General features: G+C 39.8%; 1 pseudogene; it reads right to left on the bottom strand.

The window, feature by feature from the left end:
- LOC102169868 overlaps positions 9,876–15,967 on the bottom strand; it is a 35,554-nt pseudogene continuing 29,462 nt past the window's right edge.

A 15,967-nucleotide genomic window follows, 5' to 3' on the forward strand; every position in this document is an offset into this window, starting at 1 on the left:
GCATGGTTCTCTCTGAGACCTGTGACCCAGAGTCTGTTCTGGGCCTCTCTCTTAGATGCTGGTAGTGTGTGGTAATTTTCAACGTTCCTTGCCTTGTGGCTGCATCACCGTGATGTCGGCCTTTGTCTTCACATGGCATCTCCCTGTTGTGTGCACTCCCCTGTTGTCAAACTTCTTATAAGGACACCAGTCTCATTAGATCAGGGCTCACCTTCATCGCCTCATGTTAACTTGGTTACCTCCGTAAGGACTTTGTGTTCAAATAAAGTCACACTCCTAGGTACTAGGGGTTAAGACTCCAAAATGTCTCTTTTTAAAAATTAAAGTATAGTTAATTTGTAATGTGTAGTTTCAAGTATACAGCAAAGTGATTCAATTAAAGATCTATATTCTTTTTCAGATTTTTTCCATTATTAAAGGATATTGAGTTTAGATCCCTGTGCTATACAGTTGGAACTTATCTATTTTATATATAACATTCTTTGTTTATTTTAATCCAAGCTCCTAATTTGACTTCTCTCTCCCTTCTCCTCCCCGTGACTTTGGTAAGCACAAGTTTATGTTCTATGTCTATGAGTCTATTTCTATTTTGTATATAAGTGCATTTGTATTTTTTAAAAAAATAAGATTCCTCATATAAGTAGTATCATATAATGTTTGTCTTTGTCTGACTTCACTTAATATCATAATCTCTGAATCTACCCATGTTGCAAATGGCAGTATTTCATTCTTTTTTTATGGCTGAATACTATGTACCATATCTTTTTTTTATCAATTCATCTGTCAACAGACATTTAGGCTTCAATGCCTTGTCTATTGACAGTAGTGCTGGAATGAACAGTGAGGAGCATGTATCTTTTTGAATTAGAGTTTCCTCCAGGTATATGCCAAGAAGAGGGACAGCAGGATCACATGGTAGATCTATTTTTAGTTTCTTAAGAAACCTCCAGACTATCCTCTATAGTGGTCGTGCCAGTTTACATTCCCACCAGCAGCGCAGGAGGGGTCCTTTTTCTCCATACCATCTCCAGCATTTATGCTTTGTAGACTTTTTAATAATGACCACTGTGATGTGATGTTGTTGTTTCGTTGCTAAGTCATATCTGACTCTTTTGTGACCTCATGGACTGTAGCCTGCCAGGCTCCTCTGCCCATGGAATTTCCCAGGTAAGAATGCTGGAGTAGGTAGCCAATTCCTCTGCCAGGGGATCTTCCTGACCCAGGGATGGAACCTATGTCTCCTGCTTTGCAGGTGGATTCTTTACCACTGAGTCACCTGGGCAGCCCTTGTGAGGTGATACCTAATTGTAATTTTGATTAGCATTTCACTTCCCTGGTGGCTCCGACGGTAAAGCATCTGTCTACAATGTGGGAGGCCTGGGTTCAATCCCTGGGTTGGGAAGATCCCCTGGAGAAGGAAATGGCAATCCACTCCAGTACTATTGCCTAGAAAATCCCATGGACAGAGGAGCCTGGTAGGCTGCAGTCCATGGAGTTGCAAAGAGTCGGACACGACTGAGCGACTTCACTTTCACTTTCAATAATTAGTAATGTTGAGCATCGTTTAATGTGTCTGTTGGTAGCCTGTATCTCTTCTTTGGAGAAATGTCTATTTAGTCTTCTCTCCATTTTTTGATTGGATTTTTTTTGTTTGATATTAAGCTATATGAGCTCTTTGAATATTTTGGAAATTCATCTTTTGTCAGGAACATCTTTTAAAATATTTTCTCCAATTCCCTAAGTTATCTTCTCATTTTATTTATGGTTTCCTTTGCTGTGCAAAAGCCTTGTAAGTTTAATTAGGTCCTATTTGTTTAGTTTTGTTTTTATTTACATTTACTCTAGAAGATGGATCCAAAAAGACATTGCTGCCACTTATGTCAAGAATGTTCTACTTGTGTTTTCCTCTTGGAGTTTTATAGTAGCCTTTCTTACATTTAGGTCTATAAGCCATTTTCAGTTTATTTTTGTGTATGGTATGGTATTAGAGAATGTTCTAATTTTATTCTCTTATGTGTAGCTGTCCAGTTTTCCCAACACCACCTGTTGAGACCGTCTTTTGCCATTGTATATTCTCGCCCCCCTTGTCATAGCCAAGGTGACCACAGGCTTTGAGTTTATTTCTGCACTTTCTATCCTGTCCCACTGGTCTAATGTCCCATTTTCTGCCAGTACTATACTGTTTTGATGACTGTAGCTTTGTAGCGTAGGCTGAAGACAAGAAGCATGCTTCCTCCAACTCTATCCCTCTTTCTCAAGATTGTTTTGGCTATTTGAGATCTTTGGTATTTCCATAAAAAACTTTAAAATTATGTGTTCTAGTTTTATGAGAAATGCCTTCAATGGGTATTGCATTGAATCTGTAGATTGCCTTGGATAATATGGTCAATTGAATAATACTGATACTTCCAGTCCAACAACACACTGTATCTTTCCATCTGTTTGTGTCATCTATGTTTTCAATATCTTTTATCAAATCTTATAGTTTTCAGAATATAGGTCTTTGCCTTCTAAGGTAAGTTTAGTCACAGGTATTTTATTATTATTATTATTTTTGCTATAGTGAATGGGATTGTTTCCTTAATTTCTGTTCTGATATTTTCTTTTGTTTGTGTATAGAAATGCCACAGATTTCTATATATTAATTTTGTATCCTGCAAGCTTATGGAATCCACCAATGAACCCCAGAAGTTTCCTGGTAGCATTTTTAAGATTTTTTATGTACTATGTCATGTCATCTGCAAACGGTGAGAGTTTTACTTAGAGGAAATAATTTCAGCTTTTCACAGTTGAGTACAGTATGAGCTGTGGGTTGTTATGTATCATGTTATTATGTTGACATCAAAGTAAGTGAGTGATAGTTGCTCAGTCATGTCTGACTCTTTGTGACCCTATGGACTGTAGGCCACCAGGCTTCTTTGTCTATGGAATTCTTCAGGCAAGAATACTGCAGTGGGTAGGCATTTCCTTCTCCAGGGGATCTTCCCGACTCAGGGATTGCACCCAGGTTTTCTGCATTGCAGGCAGATTCTTTACCATCTGAACCACCAGGGAAGCCCATATGGTCCCTTTATGCCCACTTCCTGAAGAGATTTTTTTAAATCACAAAATGGATGTTGAATTTTATCAAAAGATTTTTCTGCATCTATTGAGATGATCCAAATTAAAAATAAAAAACACCTTTAATTTGTTAATGTGGTATATCACATTGATTATTTTCTTAATATTGAAAAATCCTATCTTCCCTGGGATAAATCCCCTTGATGATGGTGTGTGATCTTTTTAATGTTTTGTTGGAGTTGATTTGATAGTATTTTGTTGAGGATTTCTTGCATTTGTGTTCATCAGTGACACTAGCCTGTGATTTTCTATTTTTGTGGTATCTTGTCTGATTTGGTATCAGAGTGATGGTCGCCTCATAGAATGAATTCAGAAGTGTCCTTCCTCTGCAATTTTTTGAATAGTTTCAGAAGTATGGGTGTTAACGCTTCTGTAAATATTTAATAGAATTCACCTGTGAGGCTATCTGGTCCTGGACTTTTGCTTGTTGTGAGCTTTTAAATTTCTGATTTAATTTCAATACATGTAACTGGTTATTCATATTTTTTCTTTCCTCCTGGTTCAGTCTTGGTACCTTCCTAAGAATTTGTCCATTTCTTCTAGGCTGTTCATTTTATTGGTGTATATTCTAGTTGCTTGTAGTAGTCTCTCATGACCCTTAGTATTTCTGTGGTGTCCGTTGCAACTTCTCCTTTTTCAGTTCCAATTTTATTGATTTGAGTCCTCTCCTTTTTTTTCCTTGATGAGTGTGTCTAGTGGTTTATCAATTTTGTTTATCTTTTCAAAGAACTAGCTTTCAGTTTCTGGAGAAGGCAATGGCACCCCACTCCAGTACTCTTGCCTAGAAAATGCCATGGACAGAGGAGCCTGGTAGGCTGCAGTCCATGGGGTCACTAACAGTCAGACATGACTGAGTGACTTCACTTTCACTTTTCACTTTCATGCATTGGAGAAGGAAATGGCAGCCCACTCCAGTATTCTTGCCTGGAGAATCCCAGGGACGGGGGAGCCTGGTGGGCTGCCATCTATGGGGTCACACAGAGTCGAACACGACTGAAGCGACTTAGCAGCAGCAGCAGCAGCAGCAGCTTTCAGTTTCAGTGATCTACAGGGAAGCATTAAAGACTTTTTTACATGGGGCCAGAGGAGGGACTCATAATTGACAAGTCAATATTTAAATTTAAATCCGAAGGAAACCCTGCAGAGTGACAGCTGTTCTATTTGCCTTATATATTGAGGTACTCCTAGGTTGGGTGCGTATATGTTTACAATTGTTATTTCTTCTTCTTGGATTGATCTCTTGATTGTAATGTACTGTCCTTCCTTGTCTCTTGTAACGGTCTCTATTTTAAAGTCTGTTTTGTCTGATATGAATATTGCTACTCCAGTTTTCTTTTGGTTTCCATTTGCATAGGATGCATTTTCCTGTCTCCTCACTTTCAGTCTGTGTGTGTCCCTAGATCTGAAGTGGGTCTCTTATGTATAAGGTATTGTTTTTGTATCCATTCAGCTAGTCTGTCTTTTTGTTGAAGGATTTAATCCATTTAGGCTTAAGGTAATTTTCAGTATATATGTTCTTCAGTTCAGTTCAGTTCACTTGCTCAGTTGCGTCCGACTCTTTGTGACCCCATGAATTGCAGCACACCAGGCCTCCCTGTCCGTCACCAACTCTCGGAGTTCACTCAGACTCACGTCCATCGAGTCAGTGATGACATCCAGCCATCTCATCCTCTGTCGTCCCCTTCTCCTCCTGCCCCCAATTCCTCTCATCATCTGAGTCTTTTCCAATGAGTCAACTCTTCCCATGAGGTGGCCAGAGTACTGGAGTTTCAGCTTTAGCATCATTCCTTCCAAAGAAATCCCAGGGTTGATCTCCTTCAGAATGGACTGGTTGGATCTCCTTGCAGTCCAAGGGACTCTCAAGAGTCTTCTCCAACACCACAGTTCAAAAGCATCAATTCTTCAGCACTCAGCCTTCTTCACAGTCCAACTCTCACATCCATACATGACTACTGGAAAAATCATAGCCTTGACTAGACGGACCTTAGTCGGCAAAGTAATGTCTCTGCTTTTGAATATGCTAACTTATTGACATTTAATTAATTGTTTGGGGTTTGTTTTTGTAGACCTTTTTTCTTCCCCTCTTCTTTTGTTCTCTTGTGATTTGATGACGTTGGTGTTGTGTTTAGATTCCTTTTTCTTTTTTGTATGTATCTATTTTAGATTTTTGGTTTGTGGTTATCATGAGGTTTTGACATATCATCTATATACAGATTGTTTTAAGTTACTGGTCTTTTAATTTTAAAGGTATTTCCAGTATCCTACGTCTATGCTGTACTCTTCTCACGATTGCTGGTGAGAAGCATTTACTGTATGCTTGCCTTTACCGATGAGCTTTCCCATTCATAATTTCTTTGTTTTTAGTTGTGGCCTTTTCTTTTCCACCTAGAGCAGTTCCTTTAGCATTTGTTGCAAAGTTGGTCTGAAAGTGAAAAAAAGGTGTTAGCTGCTCAGTCGTGTCTGACTCTGTGACCAAATGGACTGTAGCCCACCAGTCTCCTCTGTTCATGGAATTCTCCAGGCAAGAACACTGAAGTAGGTAACCATTCCTTTTTCCAAGAGATCTTCCTCACCCTGGGTCTCCTGTATTGCAGGCAGATTCTTTACCATCTGAGCCACCAAGAATTCCCTGGTGGCTCAGATGGTAAAGTTGGTCTGGTGGTGCTGAATTCTCTTAGCGTTTTCTTGTCTGTAAAGCTTTTCATTTCTCTGTAGAATCTGCATGAGAGCCTTGCTGGGTATAGTATTCTCAGTTATAAGTCCTTCCCTTTCATCACTTTAAATATATCATGTCACTCCCTTCTGACCTGAACAATTTCTGCTGAGAAACCAGCTGATAACTTTATGGGGATTCCTTTGCACGTTATTTCTTGCCTTTCCCTTATTACTTTTAATATTTTTTCTTTAATTTTTTGTCAATTTGAGTACTATGTCTCTTAGTGTGTTCCTCCCTGTGTTTATCCTGCCTGGGGCTCTCCGAACCTCCTGACAACTCTTAATTTTAGGTTAGCTTGAAATAACCGTAGTGATTCTCACCAGGACTCAATGCTCCAGCTCATTCAGATGCTGGGGAAATAATAGCCATGATGGAGATATTTATATATATAAGGAGGGTGGGAATAACAGTGACATAAGTGTCCTAATTCCTCAAAGAACCTGATAACTTTATAAGGACTAGATCATGGAACGTAGGTAAAGTTTTCTACAGCAACAGAAAACAGATACGGGGTATTTCTGATACTGTCCTAATGGCATCCTATTCTTATACACATTATGCATACATGCACAGAAACATCTAAATGGCTGGATGAGGAATGCTGAGGCTGAGGCAGCCAGCAACGTTAACTTTATTGCTTATTCTCCCTGGATTGTTTGAAAACATTTAGATCAGCATATATTTAATAATCAGACAAGGAAAATTAAGATCATAAAGGTGAGAAAGAAAATCATTAAAAAGTAAATTCTAAGTACCTGAAAGGAGTGTAGTAGCCAGAAATCATGTAACTGATATGAATACATTGTTGAAGTTGTGTTCAGTTCAGTTCAGTTCAGTCGCTCAGTCATGTCTGACTCTTTGCCACCACATGAATAGCAGCCCGCCAGGCCTCCCTGTCCATCACCATCTCTGGAGTTCACTCAGACTCACGTCCATCGAGTCCGTGATGCCATTCAGCCATCTCATCCTCGGTCGTCCCCTTCTCCTCCTGCCCCCAATCCCTCCCAGCATCAGAGTCTTTTCCAATGAGTCAACTCTTCGCATGAGGTGTCCAAAGTACTGGAGCTTCCGCTTTAGCATCATTCCTCCCAAAGAACTCCCAGGGCTGATCTCCTTCAGAATGGACTGGTTGGATCTCCTTGCAGTCCAAAGGACCCTCAAGAGTCTTCTCCAACACCACAGTTGAAATGCATCAATTCTTCAGTGCTCATCCTTCTTCACAGTCCAACTCTCACATCCATACATGACCACAGGAAAAACCATAGCCTTGACTAGACGGACCTTAGTCGGCAAAGTAATGTCTCTGCTTTTGAATATACTATCTAGGTTGGTCATAAGTTTTCTTCCAAGGAGTAAGCGTCTGTTAATTTCATGGCTGCAGTCACCATCTACAGTGATTTTGGAGCCCAAAAAAATAGTCTGACACTGTTTCTACTGTTTCCCCATCTATTTCCCATGAAGTGATGGGACCAGATGCCATGATCTTCGTTTTCTGAATGTTGAGCTTTAAGCCAACTTTTTCACTCTCCTCTTTCACTTTCATCAAGAGACTTTTTAGCTCCTCTTCACTTTCTGCCATAAGGGTGGTGTCATCTGCATATCCGAGGTTATTGATATTTCTCCCGGCAATCTTGATTCCAGCTTGTGTTTCTTCCAGTCCAGTGTTTCTCATGATGTACTCTGCATAGAAGTTAAATAAGCAGGGTGACAATATACAGCCTTGACGTACTCCTTTTTCTATTTGGAACCCGTCTATTTTTCCATGTCCAGTTCTAACTGTTGCTTCCTGACCTGCATACAGATTCCTCAAGAAGCAGGTCAGGTGGTCTGGTATTCCCATCTCTTTCAGAATTTTCCACAGTTTCTTGTGATCCACACAGTCAAAGGCTTTGGCATAGTCAAGAAAGCAGAAATAGATGTTTTTCTGGAACTCTCTTGCTTTTTCGATGATCCAGTAGATGTTGGCAATTTGATCTCTGGTTCCTCTGCCTTTTCTGAAACCAGCTTGAACATCAGGGAGTTCACGGTTCACGTATTGCTGAAGCCTAGCTTGGAGAATTTTGAGCATTACTTTACTAGCATGTGAGATGAGTGCAACTGTGCGGTAGTTTGAGCATTCTTTTGCATTGTCTTTCTTTGGAATTGGAATGAAAATTGACCTTTTCCAGTCCTGTGGCCACTGTGGAGTTTTCCAAATTTGCTGGCATATTGAGTGCAACACTTTCACAGCATCATCTTTCCGGATTTGAAACAGCTCAACTGGAATTCCATCACCTCCACTAGCTTTGTTTGTAGTGATGCTTTCTAAGGCCCACTTGACTTCACATTCCAAGATGTCTGCCTCTAGATTAGTGATCACATCATCATGATTTTCTGGGTCGTGAAGATCTTTTTTGTACAGTTCTTCTGTGTATTCTTGCCATCTCTTCTTAATATCTTCTGCTTCTGTTAGGTCCAGACCATTTCTGTCCCTTATTGAGCCCATCTTTGCATGAAATATTCCCTTGGTATCTCTAATTTTCTTGAAGAGATCTCCAGTCTTTCCCATTGTGTTGTTTTCCTCTATGTTATGTAGTATCATAAAAATACAATTTAGTACCTTTTTCTATGTCCTGGATCTCTTGTCCTCATTTAGAATTAGCAAGCAGACCTTTATGTATGTTTAGTTTTTGAATTTTATTTTAAAGAGATTCCTATGCCATAGCATAATGTCTGTGATCCTCTTATTGAGAATTATGCCTAATGGTCAAATTCTAACAACTTTTGTAATACATTTTAATTAAATTTAATTAAAAATAGAGTTTACATGATATACCATTTTGAATTCAATTATATTCTTACAAATAACTTACTGTAAAATATTAGTTTCAAAGAAAATTTACTGGAAATTATAAAGCAACTATCAGTTCAGTTCAGTTGCTTAGTTTTGTCCAACTTTTTGCGACCCCATGGACTGCAGCATGCAGGGCTTCCCTGTCCATCACTAACTCCCAGAGCTTGCTCAAACCTGTGTCCATTGAGTCAGTGATGCCATCCAACCATCTCATCCTCTGTTCTCCCGTTCTTCTCCTGCCTTCAATCTTTCCCAGCATCAGGGTCTTTTCAAATGAGTCAGCTCTTTGCATGAGGTAGCCAAAGTATTGGAGTTTCAGCTTCAGCATCCGTCCTTCCAATGAATATTCAGGATTGATTTTCTTTGGATGGACTGGTTGGATCTCCTTGCAGTTCAAGGGACTCTCAAGAAGTCTTCTCCAACAACACAGTTCAGAAGCATCAATTCTTTGGTGGTCAGCTTTCTTCACAGTCCAACTCTCACATCCATACACGACTACTGGAAAAACCATAGTTTTGACCTGGCAAACCTTTGTTGGCAAAGTAGTGTCTTTGCTTTATTGTATGCTGTCTAGGTTTGTCATAACTTTTCTTCCAAGGAGCAAACATCTTTTAATTTCATGGCTGCAGTCACCATCTGCAGTGATTTTGGAGCCTGAGAAAATAAAGACTGTCACCGTTTCCACTGTTTCCCCATCTGTTTGCCATGAAGTGATGGGACCAGATGCCATGATCTTAGTTTTTTGAATGTTGAGTTTTAAGCCAGTTTTTTCACTCTCCTCTTTCACTTTCATCAAGAGGCTCTTTAATTCCTCTTCTCTTTCTGCCATAAGGGTGGTGCCATCTGTGTATCTGAGGTTATTGATATGTCTCCCAGCAATCTTGATTCCAGCCTGTGCTTCATCCAGCCTGGCATTTTACTACAATAAGTATGAAAAGGCGCAAAGTGACTATAGAGTTCTTTACAATAAAACCCATGATAAGGATAACATTTTGGGGGTTGAAATTTTATCAAAATGATTATAAATATATTTTGGCATTCTGAAGGTTTCAAGGGCACTTTAAAAGTTGTGTAGTTAAATTATTACAAATGTGACGTATTTGTTGAAACCCAATCTGTAAGTCTTATACCAATGATCATTTCTTCTTGCTAAAACATAGAAATAATTTATCTGAAATCATGAGTGCTACAAAGAGTTTGATTTCTTCATAGAGGTTCTTCTATAAGTTGAGCTAATGTCTGAAAGGCCTAAAATAAGACACAGAGGAGAATTACTGAAATTAACATGCTTTTTGGGCTTCCTTGTGGCTCAGCTGGTAAAGAATCCACCTGCAATGCAGGAGACCTGGGTTCTGCCCCTGGGTTGGGAAGATCCCCTGGAGAAGGAAAAGGCTACCCCCTCCAGTATTCTGGCCTGGAGAATTACATGGACTATATAGTCCATGGGGGTCACAAAGAGTTGGCCCTGACTGAGCAACTTTCATTTTCAAGAGACTTCAGGAGAATTCTGCCATAACATTAAAAATTTTAAAAAGGAGTCCCATCTTATGTTGAGATCAGATAATGAAAGCTCAGGGTTAACCTCAGGTTTATCTGGGTTGTATGCCATCATGTCCACTAATATATGGAAACATGTCAGAATCCCAGACATTAAAAAGAAATTTTTTTCCCCCACAAGATCATCATTTTCTCCCAGAACACCAATTATTTTATTTTTTCAAATATTCTCTCATCTGCATATGCCTTATATATAGTTTTAGTTGTCCAACTCTACGTATATATAACTTAGGAAAAACATATTTAATGATGTGAGAAAGCAAGTAAATCAAGACCCACACCCAGAAACATCCCATCTCCAAGGATAAGTATACACTCTTCTTGCAGTTACTGGATTTCAGTGTATGGCTCTTCTGTGAGTTCCTGACATGGTAGTAGTTAAGAACTTGCTTCTTTTCTTCATATTATCTTGATTAAAGCTGGACTTTTTGATTAATCAATTAGTTAATTCTAATCATCAATATTAGTCTATTTGACCCTTGTTGATTTTTTTTTCTTCAGGGAAAGAGTCCGATGGCTTCATGAATTTGTACTCTGACTCATGTTAATTTTATGCAGGAGGGAAAGAGGTTGTCTTTATAACATGTTGATGAACTGTCAACACTGTTGAGTTAGGTCTGAAATCTACTCACAGAATCAATAAAATTCAACTCCAAGTTGGTCTCATCACCTTTCCATAGAAGCCTGGCAACTTCTTTGAGTTGTACTTCATGACTTTCCAATTATTCCCATTTTTCAGAAACCAAAGAGACATCAAAAAATGTTGTAACTCACAAAATGAACACAAAAAATACATTGATGACTCACCAAGTCCATCTGTTCTGGAGAAGCTGAAGGGAAGGATACTCTGAAGTAGGGGCAAGGAGCTGAACTATCAAGGCAGAAACCACATCCCGGAAGCATGAATATCTGAGAGAGTTTACGGAAAATGGGTAATTGAAGGAAAAATAAAAATAGAGGTAAATCTAACCTCAGAGTGTCAGAGGACTTTCGGAGTTTAAAAGCAATGAAAAAATTTCAGGAGAAAAAACAACTTACAGAAAAATTCTGCATGTCATACAATAAACAAAACTAAAAGCACAGAAACAGGAAAAGCATTTAGGATAAATATGACAGTCCTGTCTCTTCTCTGTACCCTAAAATAATGCACAGAAGCAGAAGGAAAACACTAAATTTTAGCTTTAATGGATGAAGGACAGATCCTACAGGCAACAGAAATTGTAATAAACATAGTAACCATCTAATGTAACTAGAAAGTAAAATGAATTCTAACAATGAAATATTCTTTATGAGATATCAAGTTTGGAAGTGACCTTTAAGTTGGGACTTCAAAGATAAGTAGGTATTGACCAAACAAAATGTAAGGAAAGAGTCCTTTAGGGAGAAGATACAGAGTGTAGAGGCCTGAAGATGTGAAGAAAATGGGTCATTCAGAGGTGGAAACAATACTTAGACTGGAGGAATAAAGTGGCAAGTAATTCTGTCAAAACTCTGGGACACCGTCTCCTTTCTGTGACTTCTCTGGCTGCCAGCTTGCTGCCCCCAAGCAAGTGTCCTCTGCTTCCTAGGCATGCAAACACACTGTTCCCAGCCTCTTTCTAGATGCTCATGGCCAAGTGATTGAATCCCAACCAGGGAGGGAAAGTCTCGGTGCTAGTTTTTGGCCTGGCCTGTGAACATCTCCTGATGTGACCCGCCATACCCTCTGCATGCTGTTTTCATTGTGATCCATGAACTGAGCCCAATTCTCTGACTAAAGGATGGAGCAGAAGGGCCTGTAGACCGCGCCTCTGAAAATTGTGCCAGAGAAAGAAAGAAACTTGGCTTGTGTTAAGTCTTTGGAATTCTTGTCTAGTAAAATCATGATCATAAGGGATTTCATAAGGGATTTGATTGAGGTCATACCTGAATGGTCTAGCGGTTTTCCCTACTTTCTTCAATTTCAGTCTGTATTTGGCAATAAGGAGTTCATGATCTGAGCCACAGTCAGCTCCTGGTCTTGTTTTTGTTGACTGTATAGAGCTTCTCCATCTTTGGCTGCAAAGAATATAATCAATCGGATTTCAGTGTTGACCATCTGGTGATGTCCATGTGTAGAGTCTTCTCTTGTGTTGTTTGAAGAGAGTGTTTGCAATGACCAGTGCATTTTCTTGGCAAAATTCTATTAGTCTTTCCCCTGCTTCATTCTGCATTCCAAGGCCAAATTTGCCTGTTACTCCAGGTGTTTCTTGACTTCCTACATTCACATTCCAGTCCCCTATAATGAAAAGGATATCTTTTTTAGATGTTAGTTCTAAAAGGTCTTGTAGGTCTTCATAGAACCATTCAACTTCAGCTTTTTCAGTGTTACTGGTTGGGGCATAGACTTGGATTACCGTGATACTGAATGGTTTGCCTTGGAGACTAACAGAGATCATTCTGTCATTTTTGAGATTGCATTCAAGTACTGCATTTCAGACTCTTTTGTTGACCATGATGGCTACTCCATTTCTTCTGCGGGATTCCTGCCCACAGTAGTAGATATAATGGTCATCTGAGTTAAATGTGGAAGTGAGAAACAGATTTAAGGGCCTAGATCTGATAGACAGAGTGCCTAATGAACTACGGAATGAGGTTCGTGACATTGTACAGGAGACAGGGATCAAGACCATCCCCATGGAAAAGAAATGCAAAAAAGCAAAATGGCTATCTGGGGAGGCCTTATAAATAGCTGTGAGAAGAAGACAAGTGAAAAGCAAAGGAGAAAAGGAAAGATATAAGCATCTGAATGCAAAGTTCCAAAGAATAGCAAGAAGAGATAAGAAAGCCTTCTTCAGCAATCAATGCAAAGAAATAGAGGAAAAGAACAGAAGGGAAAGGCTAGAGATCTCGTCAAGAAAAATAGAGATACCAAGGGAACATTTCATGCAAAGATGGGCTTGATAAAGGACAGAAATGGTCTGGACCTAACAGAAGCAGAAGATAGTAAGAAGAGGTGGCAAGAATACATGGAAGAACTGTACAAAAAAGATCTTCACGACCCAGATAATCACGATGGTGTCATCACTCATCTAGAGCCAGACATCCTGGAATGTGAAGTCAAGTGGGCCTTAGAAAGCATCACTATGAACAAAGCTAGTGGAGGTGATGGAATTCCAGTTGAAATATTTCAAATCCTGAAAGATGATGCTGTGAAAGTGCTGTACTCAATATGCCAGCAAATTTGGAAAACTCTGCAGTGTCCACAGGACTGGAAAATGTCAGTTTTCATTGCAATCCCAAAAAGGCAATGCCAAAGAATGCTCAAACTACCGCACAATTGCACTCATCTTACATGCTAGTAAAGTAATGCTCAAAATTCTCCAAGCCAGGCTTCAGCAATACATGAACCATGAACTTCCTGATGTTCAAGCTGGTTTCAGAAAAGGCAGAGGAACCAGAGATCAAATTGCCAACATCCACTGGATCATGGAAAAACGAAGAGAATTCCAGAAAAACATCTATTTCTGCTTTCTTGACTATGCCAAAGCCTTTGACTGTGTGGATCACAATAAACTGTGGAAAATTCTGAAAGAGATGGGAATACCAGATCACCTAACCTTCCTCTTGAGAAATCTGTATGCAGGTCAAGAAGCAACAGTTAGAACTGGACATGGAACAACAGATGGGTTCCAAATAGGAAAAGGAATACGTCAAGGCTGTGTATTGTCTCCCTGCTTATTTAACTTCTATGCAGAGTACATCATGAGAAACGCTGGACTGGAAGAAACACAAACTGGAATTAAGATTGCCGGGAGAAATCTCAATAACCTCAGAATGCAGATGACACCACCCTTATGGCAGAAAGTGAAGAGGAACTCAAAAGCCTCTTGATGAAAGTGAAAGAGGACAGTGAAACAATTGGCTTAAAGCTCAACATTCAGAAAATGAAGATCATGGCATCCAGTCCCATCACTTCATGGGAAATAGATGGGGAAACAGTGGAAACAGTGTCAGATTTTATTTTGGGGGTTCCAAAATCACTGCAGATGGTGATTGCAGCCATGAAATTAAAAGACACTTACTCCTTGGAAGAAAAGTTATGAGCAACCTAGATAGCATACTCAAAAGCAGAGACATTATTTTGCTGACTAAGGTCCATCTAGTCAAGGCTCTGGTTTTCCAGTAGTCATGTATGGATGTGAGATTTGGACTGTGAAGAAGGCTGAGCACCGAAGAATTGATGCTTTTGAACTGTAGTGTTGGAGAAGACTCTTGAGAGTCCCTTGGACTGCAAGGAGATCCAACCAGTCCATTCTGAAGGAGATCAACCCTGGGATTTCTTTGGGTGGAATGATGCTAAAGCTGAAGCTCCAGTACTTTGGCCACCTCATGTAAAGAGTTGACTCGTTGGAAAAGACACTGATTCTGGAAGGGATTGGGGGCAGGAGGAGAAGGGGATGACCGAGGATGAGATGGCTGGATGGCATCACTGACTCACTGGATGTGAGTCTGAGTGAACTCTGGAAGTTGGTGATGGACAGGGAGGCCTGGCGTGCTGCGATTCATGGGGTCGCAAAGAGTCGGACATGACTGAGCGACTGAACTGAACTGAACTAAACTGAAAATCACGATATTCGAACTTCAAGTAACTGTTATTACTTGTTATAAATCTGGGCTCTGGTCACTGAAGTTTGATGAACTGGGAATGAAATAAATGATTTGGGGAACTCAGGGAAGAAGATTTCAAGGTGGAAGAAGAGTTTTTTGTCCTCATTAACAATGAAAATGTAATTTCTCCCAATATCATGGAATAGTTATTGGATGTGCCAGGAGCAAGTTTCTGTAGAGCAGGAGGAAGTGGTGGTAATCTCTTTGAATGATGGCACAAATCTGGTCTAAGGCAGAAGTGATAAAGTTTTAGATTATTTAGAAAAGTTAAAGCACATGCCACAGGGTTAATGGAATAAGTAAAGGGGACTGAAAAAAACTACTATAAAATAGGAAGTCTCTATCCTTAGCTCTTAGTTCAGGTATATGCAGAAATAGCCACTTATCAAATATTCTGGATGATAATGGCATCGATAAGAAAGCAAACAAAATGTAATAAAACTGACTTATTGTAAGTTCAGTTGCTCGGTCGTGTCTGACTCTTTGCGACCCCATGGACTGCAGCACACAGGGCTTCCCTGTCCATCACCAGCTCCCACAGCTTGCTCAAACTCATGCCTATTGTGTCGGTGATGCTATCCAATCGTCTCATCCTCTGTCATCCCTTTTTCTCCTCCCGCCTTCAATCCTTCCCAGCATCAGGGTCTTTTCCATTCAGTCAGTTCTTCACATTAGGTGGCCAAAGTACTGGAGCTTCAGCTTCAGCATCAGTCCTTCCAAACAATATTCAAGACTTATTTCCTTGAGGATTGACTGGTTGGATTTCCTTGCAGTCCAAGGGACTCTCAAGAATCTTCAACACCACAGTTCAAAAGCATCAATTCTTCGACACTCAGCTTTTTTCACAGTCCAACTCTCACATCTATACATGACCACTGGAAAAACCATAGCCTTGACTAGACGGACCTTTGTTGGCAAAGTAATGCCTCTGCTTTTTAATATGCTGTCTAGATTGGTTATAACTTTCCTTTCAAGGAGTAAGCGTCTTTTAATTTCATGGCTGCAATCACCATCTGCAGTAATTTTGGAGCCCCCCAAAATAAAATCTGGCACTGTTTCCACTGTTTCTCCATTGATTTCCCATGAAGTGATGGGACCAGATGCCATGATCT

Source organism: Capra hircus, chromosome 8 (assembly GCF_001704415.2).
Source record: "Capra hircus breed San Clemente chromosome 8, ASM170441v1, whole genome shotgun sequence".
Classification (NCBI taxonomy): domain Eukaryota; kingdom Metazoa; phylum Chordata; class Mammalia; order Artiodactyla; family Bovidae; genus Capra; species Capra hircus.